At 40.4% G+C, this 17537-nt stretch overlaps 1 protein-coding gene across 6 annotated transcripts in view; it reads left to right on the top strand.

Annotated features, from left to right (window-relative positions):
* Nucleotides 1-17537, top strand: part of TLN2 (talin 2) — a 142992-nt gene that overhangs the window by 119 nt on the left and 125336 nt on the right. For 3 of the 6 annotated variants that reach the window (XM_041468776.1, XM_041468782.1, XM_041468781.1), the window contains exon 1: nt 135-281. The exons of 1 other annotated variant lie outside the window; for it this stretch is intronic. The gene's annotated coding sequence lies outside the window, so the exon portion shown is untranslated. Of the gene's footprint in view, nt 1-134; nt 282-700; nt 1122-4257; nt 4368-17537 lie in introns of those variants that run through there. 2 more of the 6 variants (XM_041468777.1, XM_041468779.1) reach the window with 2 other exon arrangements.

Consider the following 17537-nt stretch of genomic DNA (forward strand, 5'->3'; position numbering starts at 1 on the left):
TGAGGCGGGCTCTGCTCCCGCCGGTCTCCGGGCGCGGGGCGGGAGCCGCGGGTCCCCCAGAGCGGGCCGGGCCGGGCGGAGGGCGGTGGAGCGGCCCGGAGTGATGACGCGCTTCCTGCCCTCCCCGCCGGGGGTCTGCGCCTGGAGTCCGCAGCGGCGGCGGCTGCGGGCGGCGGCGGTGGAGCCGGCGGGAGCGGGCAAGAGGCGAGCGGGGGGAAGGAAGGAAGCGAGAGAGCGGCGGGGCTTAGGCGCTCCGCAATGCCACAGTAACAGCGTTCCCGGTAGGAGCCCGCGAGGACCCTCGTCCTGCCCCGCCGTTGCACATTGCATAGAGCGTGTGGTCTGTGCGGAGCCGCCGAGAGGGGGAAGACTCGGCGCGGGGCTGAGCGGCGGGAGCGCGGAGCCGCTCGGCTGCCGCGGGGCTCTCGATGCGGGCTGCCTCCGAGCGGCAGCAGCCGCCGCTCGCCGCTCCCTGCTTCGCCCCTGCAGGCTCGCCCGCGGGCAGCGCTGCCTGCCCAACAAGTTGCTGGTTACAGGGGGGACAGCAACAGCCCGGCCCAGTGCCGTGCGGGCTGAGCCCCGGGAAGGGGAGAGCGGCCTCGGCTCACCTATCGTTCGTCAGGAGCCGGGCCGGGATGAGAGGGAAACAGCGGTCTTTTAGGATTTCCCTGAGCCGTGTATGGCTGGAATAGGAGGCAGGTGCTGGGTCGGCCGGCCCCTCGCATCATGCCTGGGGGAGCGTGGCGTGGCCGGGTCGGAGCTGTGTTTGCCCGGGGAACGGAGCTGTTGGGCGCTATTGGCGACCTGATGTAGAAAAAACCTTTGGCAATACGTGGTGAAGTGACGACCTCCCAAGGACGATCCTGCCGCGTCTGCATATGCGTGGATGTGTATCTATCTGTGTCTCTGTCCGCATCTTCCCACGAGAGCGGTGGAGCGGCTGGCGCTGGAAGCGGGGCGGTCCCGTAGGGGGATCCCGGAGGGAAGGGAAGGGAAGGGAAGGACGCGGCCGCCCCTGCGCAGCGCAGACCAGGATGGGTGGGCGGCTGCTCCGCAGCCTCGCTGCTCTCCGGGCCGGCCTGGGGCGTGCGAGGCTCCAGCGCTCCGGGATACCTGCCCCGGTGAGGCTTCGGTCCAGGGCTAGGCAAAGCGCAAAACCTCCCTTAGTGCGAGGCGGCGTTGTGTGCTTGCAGCGGGGCTGTCCGCGTCCCGGCTGGGGTTCTCCTGTGTCCCGATCCCTGTGTTTCTCCCATGCCCTCCTAGCCGATAGCTGTCCCTGCGTGCAGCCTTGCCTTCGGGTGTCTGGAGAGCCCCGGCGCAGTGTCACTGCGTGGGAACACCTTACTGAGAGCTGGGGCCTCTGCTGGCTTTATGCTCACCTTCTATAGCGCTTTTGTTCTGCTGACCAGCCATTTCAGATTTTTTAGGCTTTACTTTTTGTGTGTTAAAATGCTGTTATGAGGTGTAGTTAGAAAGGTTGTGGGAATGCTCATTGATTGAAAAAATCTCTTGTCAGATTAAACAATTGTCCGTTTCCCTCCAAATATTTTTAAAGTCTTATTTTGTAGACCTGTATTGTGGAGCAAAGTTTGAGCCATATTAAATTTCAAGGCAGTTCTGGGTTTGGAAGTATGTTGCTTAGAGGCGTTGAGGAGTTCTGCATTCTCAGAAGAGCCCAATGGCCATGGAACAATGTCCCTATGATTTAAAAACTAAGAAGCAACATATTTCTGAGATTGCTCTTGCTTATGTAAAACATGACTTATTTGTATGTTTATGGCTGTGTGTTTTAAGTAGGAATGCAAGCTGCCACTGTTAATTAAAAATACCTTACAAATTCTAGTATATTAAAAGCTTTCATATCTCTATGGCGTAATGGTCAGCCATGCTTCCAACAGAACAGCTGTTAGACAAGTTAACTGAAAGTTAAGTTGGCTGAGCTACCATTCCTGCTTTAATTTTCATAATGTGACATTTTCCAGGGAGATTCAAGGTTATCACGCAGCTGAGGAGGGAGGGGGAGTGTCTTTTGATTCTTGGAAGTGCATTTCATTTGAGTTTCCTAATGCCTCATTTAACTCACTGGTCACTGCAGAACTAAAGGGTTAAGTGGAATTCTAGCTTATCTATTAGTGACAAAATTATTGAGCTTATGTAAGATCAGAATACTTGTTTCTGGTTGCCAGTCTAAGTGGGTTAACTATGGCAAACTTGAATAATTCAAGTTCTGAATCTCAGTATAAAGTTAGATAAAGTCTACAGACATTTCATATGGGATACCCATTCATTTTACCATTCAGATTGCAGGAGTTTATCCTGAATAATTGTCCTGTGTTTTTGGAGTAACATCTGTTGCATGATATCATGTAATGGAATGTGGTACAGCCTAATTTAAGTTGATTTGAAACATTGCCATTGCACTGTAGTAGTGCCTGAGAGGGTGAGAGGTTTTGTGGTGTGTGTGATGGATAGATTGGTTACAAGTAGACAATATTGAGGAAGATTAACTTGCATTTGAACTGCAAAGGATTAAGTAGTTTACTCTGAGCTTGGTTTGTTTTACACTCTTACTTAGACTTCTTTCATCATTTGCCAGCTAATACAATGACTGAATTCTACTTATATTAGGAAATCCATCTACAGTTATAAATATAACTATCAGTACGAAACACCACTACAGTAGAATCCCAATCTTATTTTGGAGCGGGAGAAGTGGGCTTGAAGGAACTGTCTAGCTGTGACATAGCTTGAACTGCATGAGTCTTAGAAGTTTTGCTGTGAAAACTTTCATTTGTTTGGTATTGTGTCTACAAAGATTTGACTGCACATAGCAAGTATGTTCTGATGCATTAATATTTGGATTACCACTTTATATGCCTACTTATGTGATGTGTATCTATTAAACTTGTGCAAATGCAATCTAGATGGTTTGCAAAAATGGCAGTACTTAATTAGTCACATCTAGACAGGAGTTCAAGCATCTCACCTCCATTCCTTTTTGTGGCATTGTAGTGTTAGGTAACTGTTGGGTTATCAGTATTGTATGTTCATGAGATATGAGTAATACCATTTGTTGAAGTATCCCTACAATCCATAATTTTAGCATTATGGTACTAAAAACACCATTTGAGTTGATTCACAGCTGCCAGTCCTGTCTGACCTTTGGAGATTTTGGTAAGCTGCCAAATATGTAGACATCTTGATATTGTTTTTTTTTAATATGAAGAGTTTCTTGCTAAGCAGTGTTTTCCAGGTGCTGCCTTTGCACCAGGCCCTAATTAGGTAGGAAGTGTGTGAATGTCTTTAGAGACCACTGTACCAGCTTTCAGAAATTCTTTTCTCCTCCCTGCTTTTGAATCTTTAAAATTTTTGGCAAGTCTGCTTGTGCATGTTTCTACAGACAATACAATGCTGATGCAAATTGAGAACAGCAAGCAAAATGTTGGGTGTTGTTGCACATGGGGGGAGGCTGTCTTAATAATGCAGTGTTGCATTTCATTTGTTTACTTTTGGATTTTAGTGTTTCAGGTGGGACAAATGGAGATGGAAATTGCAGTTTTAGGTAGTCCTGAATGAGAATGCAGGGTTTTGCTTCCAGGGTTCTGCTTTTGACTACATAGGGTTATTAAAATACACAATAAATTGAACTGCAAAAATTTTGGGGCAAAGGAGATGCAAAAGAAAAAGCGGAGAGTTTTTTCAGACTAGTTTATCTTACTACTTCCAGAGGCTATGTTAAGCAAAATAATCTAGGGTTTTGCAACTCAGTGGATGAGATTATGATTATGGACATCATGCTGCGTCTTAAGCTCTTTTATACTTGATTTTTATTGTTGTGATTAAACAGTCTATTCCTTTTACAAAAAGAATGCCTTGAAGGTAGCCTGAGCTCCTTAGAAGTGTAAGTGCTGATTCACAGCATGTGGTGCAATCCTGGGTCTGATCAGTGTTCAGAGTATTGTGCCTTTTGTCTCTGAGTGCAAGAAAGTTCCATCTTTGGAGTGAGGCTGGTATGCTTGAGTTTGAGGAGGTGGTAAGGAGTCCTGTGCTTAGTTTTAAGACCAGACTTTTAACTGTGTACAATGAATTTTGTAGCCTTCTGTTCCTGCTAATGCTGCTGAAAACCCATTTCACAGTAGTCAGAGAACCATTTCTCTGGGTGTGCTATGTGCACACATGCTTATCTTGGAATTGAGTTTGAATTAGCCTGCATACTTGAAGCAATTGTGATAACATTTTGATATTTTCCACTTCCAGTTGCAAGCTGGAATTTCATCCCCAGAGATCCACCCCCTCGATTCTCAAAGCTCCAGCACCTTTTTACTCAAGCATCTTCATAAAGCTAGAAAATGCACTGACTTCACAAGGTGAGGGTGACTATACAGCAGTAAGTCTTGTCTTAAAATATCTTTACAGTATTACTGTGCTGACTTACTTGTAGTCCCTTTACTTGGCAGCTACCAGTTGATTTCCTGCCAGGATGGGCCAGGCTGGCACTTGAAACTGCCTTCCTTTCATTCTCAGTAGGTAGCTCATCTTTCTGTGTTCAGGCGGCAGGAAGAAAGTATGGTCTGAAGTGAATTGTAAATGAACCTTGTGTCTTTCTCTATGGCAACTTTTGTAAGGTTGAGATTTCTTATTTTCGTGAAAAAGTGACATATAACCCAGGAACAAGCAGCAGACTCTCAGGCTTCTAAATCACAGCAAATAACAATTGAGTTGATAAAGAATCAATGGTAGTACATGGACTGATTACTTTTTTTGAGTTGAATAGCAATTTACATTTGCCAGCTGTGGTAGATTTGTTGCTCTAATATGTTGAAGAGTTTAGTTTTTTGTTGAAGTATTTGGTGTAGTGGTGTGAGAACCTTTTAAACAATCGCGTTGTCTTCAGCTTAAAAAGTGTTCAGTTGTGTAATCCTTTTCTTATTACATATTGTTTATTTTCATATAATGATCTCTCTTTATCTTGAGAGTTGATGGCTGTAATGTGGTACGTAACCCTTTGTCTCAGCAGCCTCAAGTCCAGCCTATCCTGTGGTTTGGTTTCAGTCGTGTTCTGTACTAACAGGAAAGTTCTGATTTTTCTGGAATGTGAGATTTAAACTTTGTGTATAGTTGACATAAGTATAAGCATAAAACAGTTCCAAAAATTGCTGTCTTGATTTTGTTCAGCTGGAAACATTAATTAGGCTTAAAGTAATTTACACAGAGTACCTTTTACCTTAGTTCAATTTATATGTGCCAAGTGCTGTGTAGCAGGAAATGGCAAAGTGGACTTGGCAGACAGAACGGCAGCAGGAAAGACAGATTATCAATGTCTGACAGAAGTGATGGTGCATGTTTAAGAGAAGACTTGTGATAGGAGGAGGAATCGTCTCAGGAATATGATGGTGGTGTAGGACTGATGGGCATAATCCTTAGACCCAATGAATATGTTTAGATACCATGATAATCAAAATTTAGCAACAGGTCTATGAATGACTATATGAAAAAGTGAAATCAGGAGGTCGAACTTGAATATTTCAGTTTACTGTAGCTTGCAATTTCTGTAATTCCTGTAATTTTTTGTCATTTGTGACTGCAAGATTTTATTAGATGATTTTTTGTTGTGGTATAAGGACATATGTGTTGACAAGGGCATGTCTGAACTCCCTGGGGAAAAGGTTGAGTGGGAGTTATTGCTGCACAGCCAGCATGCAGGGTCAAGCAAAAGGAACCAGTGGTGTCTCCTGGGTCAGAGTATCACTAAAGACACTGGTACAGGGAGGAAGAGATCCATGTCCAGCTTCAGTTGAAAAAAGCAAAGGCTGTGGGAAATGAGATCACTCTGTTGTGATGTTTAAAGTACTCTTTGGAAACATTATGTGCAACAGCTGAGGATGTACAGACCCTAGGCAAGAACCTAAGATGTTGTAGTATGTACCAGCTTGAGGAATATTTGGGGTTTTTTAATTAAAAAAAAAAAAAAGGGACACTATGTTTGAAGTTGTGAATAGGGTTCAGATAAGCCTGCTTGTTTGCTGAGTTGTCTGTTCAGCTGCACTGTGATACCAACGAGACTTAAAATTAGCTGATTGGTGTAGGTGTGTGTACAGAAGACCAGAAGCTGTGAAGAAAGGGTGGTTAACTTTGCCTTGTGAGCTTGGGCAGACCAGACTATGAATTAAGTACAGAAAACATCCAGACATTGAGGAGGGGTTGCAGGCCATGTAATGAGTTTTTGCTGAGGCCTTTGTGTGTAGTGGGCGTGGACATGTAAGGGGTCAGTTCAAATGGATCACAGGTGAATGAAAATTTATTCTCTGTCCTAGGCAGAGAATGTATTTTTAGAGTTTTCATGTCAGAGCTTTAGCTGACTCTAAGGGAATGGCAGGGCTTTGGGGATGAAGAGATGAGGCAGAAAAACACCTTGCTTGTGGTACAAGTGTGTGGTTAAGGTGAGCTGCTTATGCAGCAGTTATGCACTTGGAGGTTGTTCAACACAGATGAAGGAAGCCTGCAAGCAGGAGGAAGAGGGGATGTGGCCTGAGGAATCAAGCACACCAGTGCAGGAGCAACTGTAAGGTCAGGCCATGAAAGTGGCTCGGTAATGAGTGTGAATGTCTGTGTGGGAGCAATGTGTTCATGCCTCAATGCTATTATCATTCCTTTTCAGGGATAAATTGCAGTTTGAAGCATTACAAATGCCATCTGTGTATGAGGGTAAAAATCCTCTAGTACTTTAGGTTGAAAACAAAAAAAAAACTCCACTGCTTTCCATGTGGATCTTAGTATAATCAGCCATTACCTTAACTTCTCTGGGATAATATTGCCAGCCTACCATTTAAGACAATGGTTTAGAAATATTTTTTTTGATCTCACATCCTTATCACTAGATGATTTGTGAGCACACACACCAAAATATATATATTATTCATAAATTTGCACACATACTACTCAACTGTTATTATACACATTACAGAACATACACAAAAAATAGAAAATAATAAAAGAGAAGACAAATAGTTAGAATGTGTTTTATTTTTTAACAAAACCCTTTTTTACTTTTATTAAGGAATAATTTAGTGAGAGCTATGTGATTGAACATGCCTCTCAAATTCTTTTTAAAATGTTGGTTCATCACTTGTATACAGCCATTTTAAGGGCCAGTTCTGTGTTCAGTTTAGTTCAGTATTTGGTTTTAATGAATTTCCAAGCCAAATAAGATACCTCACAGAGACAGATCCGAGTGGAAGAAGTGCATTGTTGGTGATTACTAAATAATGATACTAATTTTCCATTCCCATCCACTAACTGTGCAGAGATTCTTCTTGGGATTCATCTATTAAATTTCCTCCTTCACTGATGTCAATCAGTTTTTCTTGCAGACTAATGGGAAGATGTTTAATTCTTCTCTTCTCCTGAAGCACTTATTTTGGAAGATTTCTAAACAGTGTTGGGGTTTTTAAAAGGACTTAAAGTTTAAGAAATTATGTACAGCTTTCAGAGGTTTTTATAGGATGGTTTTTCAGTGGAAACATTTGCAAACATCGATTTTCAAAACAGTCTCTGTAAAGCGAGTTTCTTTAGGAAAGCAGTTACCTTCTTCATCCCTGTTAACACAGGCTGTCAGCTTCACCTTGAAGGGACACCTTAGGTGTGTATTTATCTGAAAATACCTGGTAGCTAGGATAATGCTGACAGCCCCTTGTCAGCACAGAAAAGAACAGACAGTTTTGAACAGTTGCCTTTGTAGGAAAAAACACATAGTGTGTCATTAAGTGTGACAACTCTTTTAGGCCCTTTGCCACAAGATAACTAGCAAAACTTACTGTGGGAGTATGAATTTTGTGGTCACTGTCCATCTTATTACCAGGTATTCTACTGCTTGAAGATCTTATTTTTATAAAATGATATAATCAATGACATCCTGAGCACTTGGTACACCCCTGCCTCCAGCATTGCTGTGTTAGTTTATCTATGAATGATGCAGTGAAAGAATTTCATGTGTGGTTATGGAGTGCCTGCTTTAACTGGAATAAAAAATAAAAGGATTCCAGTGTAAAGGCTACAGATAAAATCACATAAGTGTACACTTGCACAGTTTTCTCATAAAACATTGTTTCTATTAAAGAAATAATTTGCTGTTGAGTTTACTTTAAAATATCGTTCCTGGAGTGGTTCAGAACAGAGAAGTTCCCAGTGTTTCACTGGTGAAACAATCCAGCATATACCCTGAGATGAGGCATGTAAGAAACATCTGTAAGGTCAGCCAACAGTGCAGCACACCTCCCACACTGCATAATTTGTTCTAATTCTTGTTTCCTCAAATCTTCAGCTGTTTTCTATGTCTTCCAGCAGTATTTGCTGACAAAGGAAGCCATATTGTCTTCCATGTATTATTTCAGCTATTTTTTACTGCAGTAGGAAGATCAAATGGTCTCCCATGCCATATGCCTTTGTCTCTTCTGCTGTAAAGTAAGAAACCTTAAAGAAGGCTTTTGAAGATTTGCCATTGAGTTCAGGTGGTTGGGGTTTTTTTTAAGTGAAGTACTATGTTAAGTATCACATGATTTGAAGAAATTGTAAAGGTTTGTCCTCACTTCACTGGGAACTTAATTTTTAAATGTCTTGCTGATCGTGATGGCTTCATATTATCATTATCTAATATCTCAAAGCAAAGTGTTTAGAGTGAGTTTCATAATTAATGATGAAAATCCATATTTCAAATAGTTATCATCATAATTCCAATTTTTTGGCTAACTTTTTGTCAGATCTGATTAGATTGTTGATTTTACCTCATAATTTGTGTGACAAGTAGCTTTTACTGGGAATGGGAAATCAGCTGTTGCATATGGATTATGAAGCAAAAAGATCTGTCTTGGCATCTGTCTATCTGACATAGTAACACTTCAGAGTCTTCAGGATCAGAGGTGACTTTAGGAAGATTTGCAGCTGTAGAGGGCCCTAAAGGCACTAAACCTTGTGTATTTTCCTGGTTAGAGTTCCTTGCCTTCATTTGTCTCATGTTACCATAGTTGAAAAGAGGGTATTTAGTTACATGGTCCACATGTGTTGTGACAGCATGCAAATTTCTATGAGCATGCCTTTGTTAATTGTTGTCTTAGGTTATGCCAGTTCAGCTTTTAGAAATAAGCATTCCTAAATAATAGAAGGGGTTTTTTTGGTGAGTTTTGTTGCTTTTGGTTTTCTTTGCTTCTGGGACTTGTAAGGAGGGACAGCAATTCTTCTAGTTTGCTTATAGCAGCCAACATAGTGTAGTTCCCATCCTGCCTGAGGCTACAGCAGATAAATTCCAAGTACCTGCAAAACATCTGCTATCAAGCACCAGTGCTGTCTTGGTACTCACCCAAAAAGTGTATCTTTTCGTGTACAGCTCATCTTTCTGTAGCTGCCAAGGAGTGAAATACAATTTTTGCCCTGAGGAAGATGCAAAAGCAAGGTGGGATTGCAGATAATTGTGTTTTGGGTAGAAAGAGAAGATAAAGCAGGGAGTTGCTTTTAGAAGTTGTTTACAAGACACTGAAAAGCAAAGGAAGAAATGTAGAATGAAGACAGAAAATGATAGAATAGAAAGAAAAATGAGAAAAGCATTTTCTGCAAACTTTAGTTACAGCTTTGTAAAGACTGAAGAGTTCTAGTAGTGTGTATTGACTAATTGTATGGGTTGTTTTTTCCAGACTAATTTGACTTATGCCAAATTTCTTGCTTCATGTTTACCTCTCATTTTAACCAGAAGTGTATTACTGCTTGTCAAATTCTCTTTGTGTTATAATGACCAGATACAGAAAGCAACCATGTCATCACAGAAACAGACCTTACAGAATAGCTGTATTTTATATCAACACTTGTTCTGATGTCTTCAGTAGTTTTGCTATTTTCTTCTGAATTTGAGTTGTTCTGTAAGAACTCTCTAATTTAACTTCCTTTTATTTGGCACATTTTTTCTTACATGTATTCTGTGAGATCTAGCTCTCCCATGACGTGATGAGTGAATCAGGGTGCTGGAGACTTGTACAAGTGAAATTTGTCTTCCTTCTGGGTCTCTAGTGTTTAGTAGAAGTTTTGTTTCTTCCTGGTCAGTCTACAGATGTTTGAAATACTTGTACTTGTTAGGGTTTGCCATTTGAATCTAAGCAAGTCATACTTTAGATATCTCCAAGTAGCTTAGAATTAGAAAAGCTTTCTACTGGCAACATTCACGGGATATTCAACTAAGCAATAGGAAAATGCTTCTTTATAAGTAATAAGCTAATGAAAGCCTAGTATTTGTATAATCAGGCTTGCCTGAGGAGTGTGGCTGTCTTGTCAGTAGCTTTTGGAATGCTGCCTTTTGACTGGGTAGGAGACAATCTTGTGTTTTGGTTGGTGTGAGTGACCATTGGGTAGTGAAACAGCTGCACATGGGGTGGAGGAGTTGGGGCAAGTAGGGCAGGCCAGTCTGGGCTTCTCTCTTGGAGTTCTTGTTTTTAGGGAGTGCTGCCATGAAACCAGCTTTTTCTCCACAATGCATCTGATGCAAAATGGGGTTAAACTGAGCTGTTTGCATGAAAAAGCTATTATGAGGCTTGGTGAAGAATGTAAACAGGTGGCTCTGGGTCATTGTTAGGCACACTCTGGTTCCATAGTGGATGTCTTGGGAACAATGAAATGAAACTCAAGTGGGATGCAGATCTTGGTGCAAGTCCCACAGTCTAGAAGTGCAGGGGGTTGCTAACAAGGAACCAATATTCGGCAAAAAAGCTCTAGTGATGTGTGGAAGGCAGAAATCCTGACTAAAGAGTTCACTAAAGAGGGGATTTAGAGACAACCTTTTGCAGTTCCACCATCCTTTTGTTACCTGCTTTGTCAAATAGTACTTGTCTATCATGCAAAGCTTTAAATGACCTGTTGCGCACGCAGTGGCCAGTGGCTGATATCTCACTGAAGGGAAATAAAGACTGAGTGTGCTTAAGGTTCTCTAAATAGGTGTTATACTGCAGTGGTACAGTGCTGTATCTTCCTAGCAGAATTAATAGGGAACTAAAGCCCTCAAAGCAAGTATTTGTTATAGAAGAGTTTGGTTCTTTGAGATGGAAGATATAACTTGATATGTTTAACTGTTCTGAGATTCTATGGGAAGTCTGCAGGGTGCTGCAACTTAATTTGTTTGTTTATACTGCTGGTTTCTAAATGTCTGTTCTTGGCTTGTTTGCTAAGTCTTGCAATAGTTGTTTCCTGCAAGTGAACAAAGGAGCAGTGTTGAGTATTTGAGAGAGTGCTTAGCAGGTAGTCGAGAAAAGGTACTTCCCAGTAACTCAGCTTTGAAATCCTTGAATTGAAAAAAAATCTTGTTTTCTCACACATGCTCTGCTTTTCCCATGCATGCTCTGTTGTCTTGCTTTAACTGTGCTTTTTAATTATTCCAAATACATAGGAACTTAGGTTTAGTCCTACATAAAGCAGTGTGTAGGCAGGAGGAGGTTTGCCCACTTCCAGATCTCTGAGGTACGTGCTAGTGTTGAATAACTTCTCACATTGAACCAGCTGGTTGCATTTTCTGAGCTGTTGTTTCAAATTCTTGTCCTGCTGAGATACCAATGGGACTGCTTTGTTTTTTAAGGTGCTCTTAACAGACATACAAGCTGGAAATGCAAAATTGAGCTAGTAATAGCTTAGGTCTCCATGGTGACCATGGCATCTTGAAAACTAAGGAAATTATATTTGGCTTCCTGGGGCTCTAGGTTGCTCCTAGGCCCTATGGATTTAGGCTTACAGTGGCAGAGTGTTTCTTCAGGCAGTATAGAAACTGTATACAATATGGAACATAAACCCCAGATTTGTAATTACAAGAGAGATGCTGTGGTAGTGTTCAAGTGAAAAAAAAAAACAATAGGAAGCCCTTGAGGAGGTCTACAGAGATGAATTACACTTTACAAATTACTTCAAAAGAATCTTATAAATAGTACTCTGGGCTGCCTCCATAAAGTGTCAAAAGAATGAGCTTGCTGTGTGACAGTTACTACCCTTGAAGGCAATGAGATAGTGAAATTGTGCTTTCTGTTGCATATACTTGATATCTTCTAATCTACTGAGCTCAAATTTTCAGTTATTCACAGAGGCAAAGTCATTGAAGCACTATTGAAATCTGAGGATGAGGAGGACCAGCTCTGATGGAATGTGTCTGTTAAAATAAGCATGTATATGATGTGTCACAGCTGTCTAAATGAGTACCAATACAGCCTGTGGCTTTGGCAGTTGATTACTTTCTATAATTCAACTCTCCCATCAAAATAAATTCACTTATTTAGTGCTGATGGTCAGAAAGAATAAGTATACATTTATTTTGAAAAGTGGAAATAATTTAAGTTCAAGATGGTTTGTTTGACTTTGCAAGGATAAATAGACCCAGGAGTATGTGGTGTTGACTTTGAGTATTTCAGCATAGTTATTGTGAGTCAGAGACAAGGACCAGTCTTTATGCTTCAGTGACAAAGTGTCTAGACATTGAATTGAAATCTGAACTATTTCTAGGTAGAGTGGAGTAGCATACCCATTATCAATAAATTACTGGCATCCATTTTTTTGTTTCTGCATTTTCTTTTGGAGAAAAATGGGTTTGATTGTTTAAAGCAAAGTTCTCCTGTTACCTGATGCTTTAAACAAGCATGGAGCCCCTCTGTGGCTCTGTGGCTTTTGGCTGTCAGAGCTGGGTAGCCATACGGGCTGTGGGTATGCATGTTACAGCAGAAGGCCTCAACTTCAGCCACAAACAGTGCAATTTACAGAGAGAGCCTGGGGGAACATTTTTTTACTTACATTGTGTATGCAGGCATGGCTAAACAATCAGGATTTTACCCTTCTCAGAAGCACTACAGGCTTGTAATTGCTCTGTCAAAGGTAAAGGCAGAAACCTTGATGGGCAAGGGGAAAGTAACTTTGTGTGTTACGGCAAATTGAGTTCCTGAAATGTCAAGTTTGGATTTGAAAATTTAATTTGAAATACTGACTTGGAAGGCATATTCTGACCTACAGCTTCAGTTTGAAGCTTTATTAAACTTGCATCCCTCTACCCTTTCTTTCTCATGCCATTCTCTAATAATGTTTCATGTACTCACTGAGCATGATAGAAATAACAGATCTGAATTGCTATATTCTGATGATACTTGAGAAACTCAGGGAATGGGTGTTGCACACAAGTATTAGTAGTGTGAAAAATCTTTTCCTCATTTGCAAAAGTATATATTTTTCAGAGAAAAAAAGGCTAATATATTCCAATTGTTGCATTATTAAAAATATAAAATCCAAAAAATTGGCAGCAATTCAGGAAAAGTTGAAAATGCTCCAGTTCCCCAGGGGTATATTTATCTTTTTGTACTCAGTGTTGTAACTGACCCCAACTTGCAGTGACATGTAACTTAAGTTTATTCCAGCTTCCTAAGCATTAATGACACTTGGGCTTGAAGAAGTAAATGGGTTGTAAACAGGTTTTTAGATTGTGGCTTCCTCTCTACTTGTACCTTGTTTAGGATTTGATAAGTTGTAGGTTTGGTTAAAATTAAAACTAAGGTGAACGGTTAAGTGCATGACTTTAAACTACTTGTTTGTTTCTAATGGCTAAATAGAGCAAGGGGAAAGATCTTGCTCAGCAGCTTGCACCTGGAACGTGAGCAGCTCATTTTGGTGTGCTGCAGGTATTATGCATTCTTGAAGTTAAAATAGATCCAATCTCAGTTATGTTCTGTTATTCTCTATCCTAAAACTCAAAACTAAGCCTTTTCCATCTTGGTTATTGGATTTGGTTGTTCAATTTGTGCTGCCTCACTCCCCCCCATACCCCAGCTTTTTGGGCATTTTTAACTCCCAAACTGCTGCCGTGGGAAGCATTACTGAATTACTTACCAGCTGCATATTGGTGTACAGCCTGGGACAGGAAAGGGGTCATTCCTTGGAAGGTGTCTGCCTGCAGAGCAAATCCTCATTGTTCTATGCATTGCTAGAGTTTGAATCCCATCTTTCTATTCTGTAAAGAGATAATCCTATTTTATTGAAATTAAGACTTTGGGAAAAAAAAGTGTCCCTCTAGCAAGGTTTGGGTTTCAACACTTGGAATGAATACCATAAAAATAATTTCCTGTGTCCAGCTACCACTTGCCCTCTGTAAGAAGTAGTTCTTTGTTTGAACGTTGTCAGGTTACAGGACAGACACTTGCTTTTCTTTGGTTCTTCCTCAGCTGCTTTTAATAGGGAACATCTTTTTTCAGTTACCTGCTGCTAACACTAAAGAGAACCCTTGTTTTTAAGTGTGGGATATGTTTGGCAACAAATATCTAATTTCAAATCTTGCAAGAAATATTTGTTACCAAGTAATGAACCTTACTTCATTCCAGCATCACAAAGCACATCATCATATTGAGCAATTGCCATTAATGCTGTTTCCTTCTCAGATTGTCTATTCTGTGTGAAAATAGGGGTCTTATTCATGTACTGATGTTTATTGAATCTTGCATAAATACTGCCATCACAGCACACTGTGAAATCCAGGGCTGGGATTTAGACATGCAGCAGTTGTTTGCAGACCAGTGAGGAATCTGCCCTTGCTGTGGGTGTGACACACAGTGTGGGTGGTGCACACAGAAAATACTGGCTGGATGCTGATCTTAGTGACTTGTCATCTTTTTCTTAAACACATTTTTCAAAAGACTTGGGGCATGTTAACTCTACACAAGCGGATGCTAATTCAACTAGTGTCAAACTTCTGGCCCCTAATCTGGATTCTACTTTTGAGCCATGTTTGAAAGAGAATCTCATCAACAGTTAGTATAATTGTGCTGGAAACACTTTTGTTTAATTTCAAGTAAAGTTACATTGATGTTCTGTTAGTTTATGAGAGTCTTTCATCAGGAGTGAAACTTTGATGCCAACTTTCAAGACCAGAATTCTGTATTAGGTACTCTGGTAAATATGGTTCCAAAGACTTTCCTGCTTCAGATGATCTAAGAGAATGCAGAGATCTCTACTGATTGTTGTGGCTGTGATGAATTTCTGGTCCATCCAACAGTGCAAAAAACTGTTTTACAGTCTCTTGTGTGCAGAAACATCTATAAACAAGCTTCCTGATGGGATTAACTACTCTGCTGTTAATCACCCTTCAGTTTTTCCTGAAATCAGTAGCTTAAGTGGACTCTAGTACGATATCTATCTGCTTGATGGAAATGGGCTGGAAACTATTTAGGCAGTGTATTAACAGAAGACTTGGTTGCCATCCAGTGTTCTTCTCCTGAATTTTCAAAGTTTGAAAGCATTCCTATGTTCATTATTTTAAATTTAAGTGAGTTAGAGAGTGTTAGGAGAGATTCTGCCTAATAGTGGGACAGAAGTTTTAATCAGCTGTGTGTTTTGATGCTTTAATTTGTGAATTTGTGTGAAAGCAAATAATGATGTATATCAGTTTGCACACTTTTTTTGGGTTGAGCTGCAAACTGGAAATTCCTTTTCAAAGAAATTCTTTCTGAGGAGTGAAGTCTGGTTGATGAAGCAGACTTGCAGCCAAACCAAATTGACAAATGAGCCCAACCAATGCAAAATCTAGTCTTTCTTTCAGCTGAAAAGTTGTGGGAAAGCTAGTATTAGTTTTCCTTGTTTACTCCTTATTTCAGTGCCAGGTACTTCCAAGTTCACTGCATTTGGCATTAAAATAAATGTTCTACACAGAACACTAAATGTTGACTCTTACTAATTTGTGTTGTAGAAATGGTCAGTGTGTCTTGCTGGCAGATGAAGCCTAAGAATGTTGTGTTTGGAATACTTGTTCCTTTCATTTTTTTCCCTTCCCTGCGGAAAAAGTTTCTTTAAGAACTGCCTGTTAAATTGGAAATGACCTTACTTGCCTTCAGTTATAAATAGCAGTTAAAAGGAAGGGGATTCCCCTGCTGTCAAGCCCCATTCATGGCTTTCTATTTTGGTTAAAGCCACGTCTTACAATGAGTGCACTGTGACTTCCAGCCCTCAGCATGCTGCAACAAATGTAGTTGCATTCCAAAAACTATGTGCTTGAGGTCATAAGCAGGTAACATTGCTCTGGTACAAGTCCTTTTTGTTTCTTTTTTAGTTACTGGAGTTAGAGATGCTACAATATGTATTGAAACAGTGTCCATGTGCTAATTTGTGTGCCTTGTGTTCCTTTAGGCTCTGCTGAATCATTAGAAGCTGTTAATGCTGAAACACTACTGTGCCTGAAATTTGAAGAAAAAAAATCTTGTGTATATGAGAGCTTGAAAGGGCAACCCTTTTTCTTTGTTCATAGTGCTTTCTCTTAGAGAGCTGTGGTTCTTGTACTGTTGTGGAAGCAAAGCACTTGAAATATATGGCAAATGTTTTTTTTTTTGTTTTGTTTTGATGTGTGTTCTTTCTTTAAGACCACATTTAAACATAGTTTTAAAAATCAGTTCTGTAAAGTGTTAGTGAAGATATACCCTAATTTGATCCTAGAAGTGCTAACTGTTCTGAACTGTTCTGAACCATTTAGTTATATATATTGTGTATCTCACTAGCTGATCAGTTATCTTATTAAAATACATTTTTAGCCAAATGCAGGTTGGTATTGGTGTCCAGTTTACACCTCACCTTCAAGTCACACTGTTTATATCTTCAACTCTACAATTATGTGAATGTGTTGAGAGGAAGCATTTGATCATTTAGAATATGATCATATGATTAATACTTGATCTTGCAGGTAGTGCCACTGGACAAGAGGATTCTTAATCAAAGGTTTCTGGTGGTTTGTATGGAAAAACAGCTCCTGTAAAGCAGTGTAAAAAGCTCTGTATCTGTTAAGTGCATGGCAGGGCATAATTAGTGATGTTCCATCATTTTGTACATCACTATAACCTAGTTTTGAAGGGAGAATGAAGGCAGGCTTAGCCTCTGACTTCAAGTGCTAGTTAAATTGATTTGACATAAGTAGTAGGTTTATGTCATTTCCCAAAACAAGACAACAAAACTGTGGGCAAATGCTGAATTAGTTTGAAAAACATCATCTGTTATAGGCTCATGTCAATCCTTTTCCATCCTTTTGCTCATGTCAGACCAACTAAACCCAGATTTGTCTGGTTCAGCTTTTCTATGATTGACACAAGTAGGTTATGAGTGGTGATTGTACTTTCAGTTCTTGAGATTAAGAAACAACTACAGTTGTGGGTTTTTCAGTGCTCTTCAATACATGAAGGAAGCTGCTCAACTGCATCTGCTTCTCTTTGCAAAGCTATTCTATTGCAGCCAAAGCCATTGTTTACATGTACCATGCATAAATTGAGGATTTTGTCCTGTATGAAAGTGAAGAAGATTGTGGGATGTGTGCTTGTTAATAAGGTACAATTTTCTTGACAGAACTTTAACTATCTCCTGAGACAAGGATAGTTTTGGGGTAGTTTAGATCATCAGATTTAGAAGTATTGACCACCATCAGCTATTTCTTACTTTTTTGTTTTTGAATGAAGCACAAAACAGCAGAATATTTGTATAAGTATCAGTCTGGGAGGATGTATGAAATGTAA

Source organism: Pyrgilauda ruficollis, unplaced genomic scaffold (genome assembly GCF_017590135.1).
Source record: "Pyrgilauda ruficollis isolate IOZ18807 unplaced genomic scaffold, ASM1759013v1 scaffold23, whole genome shotgun sequence".
Taxonomy (NCBI): domain Eukaryota; kingdom Metazoa; phylum Chordata; class Aves; order Passeriformes; family Passeridae; genus Pyrgilauda; species Pyrgilauda ruficollis.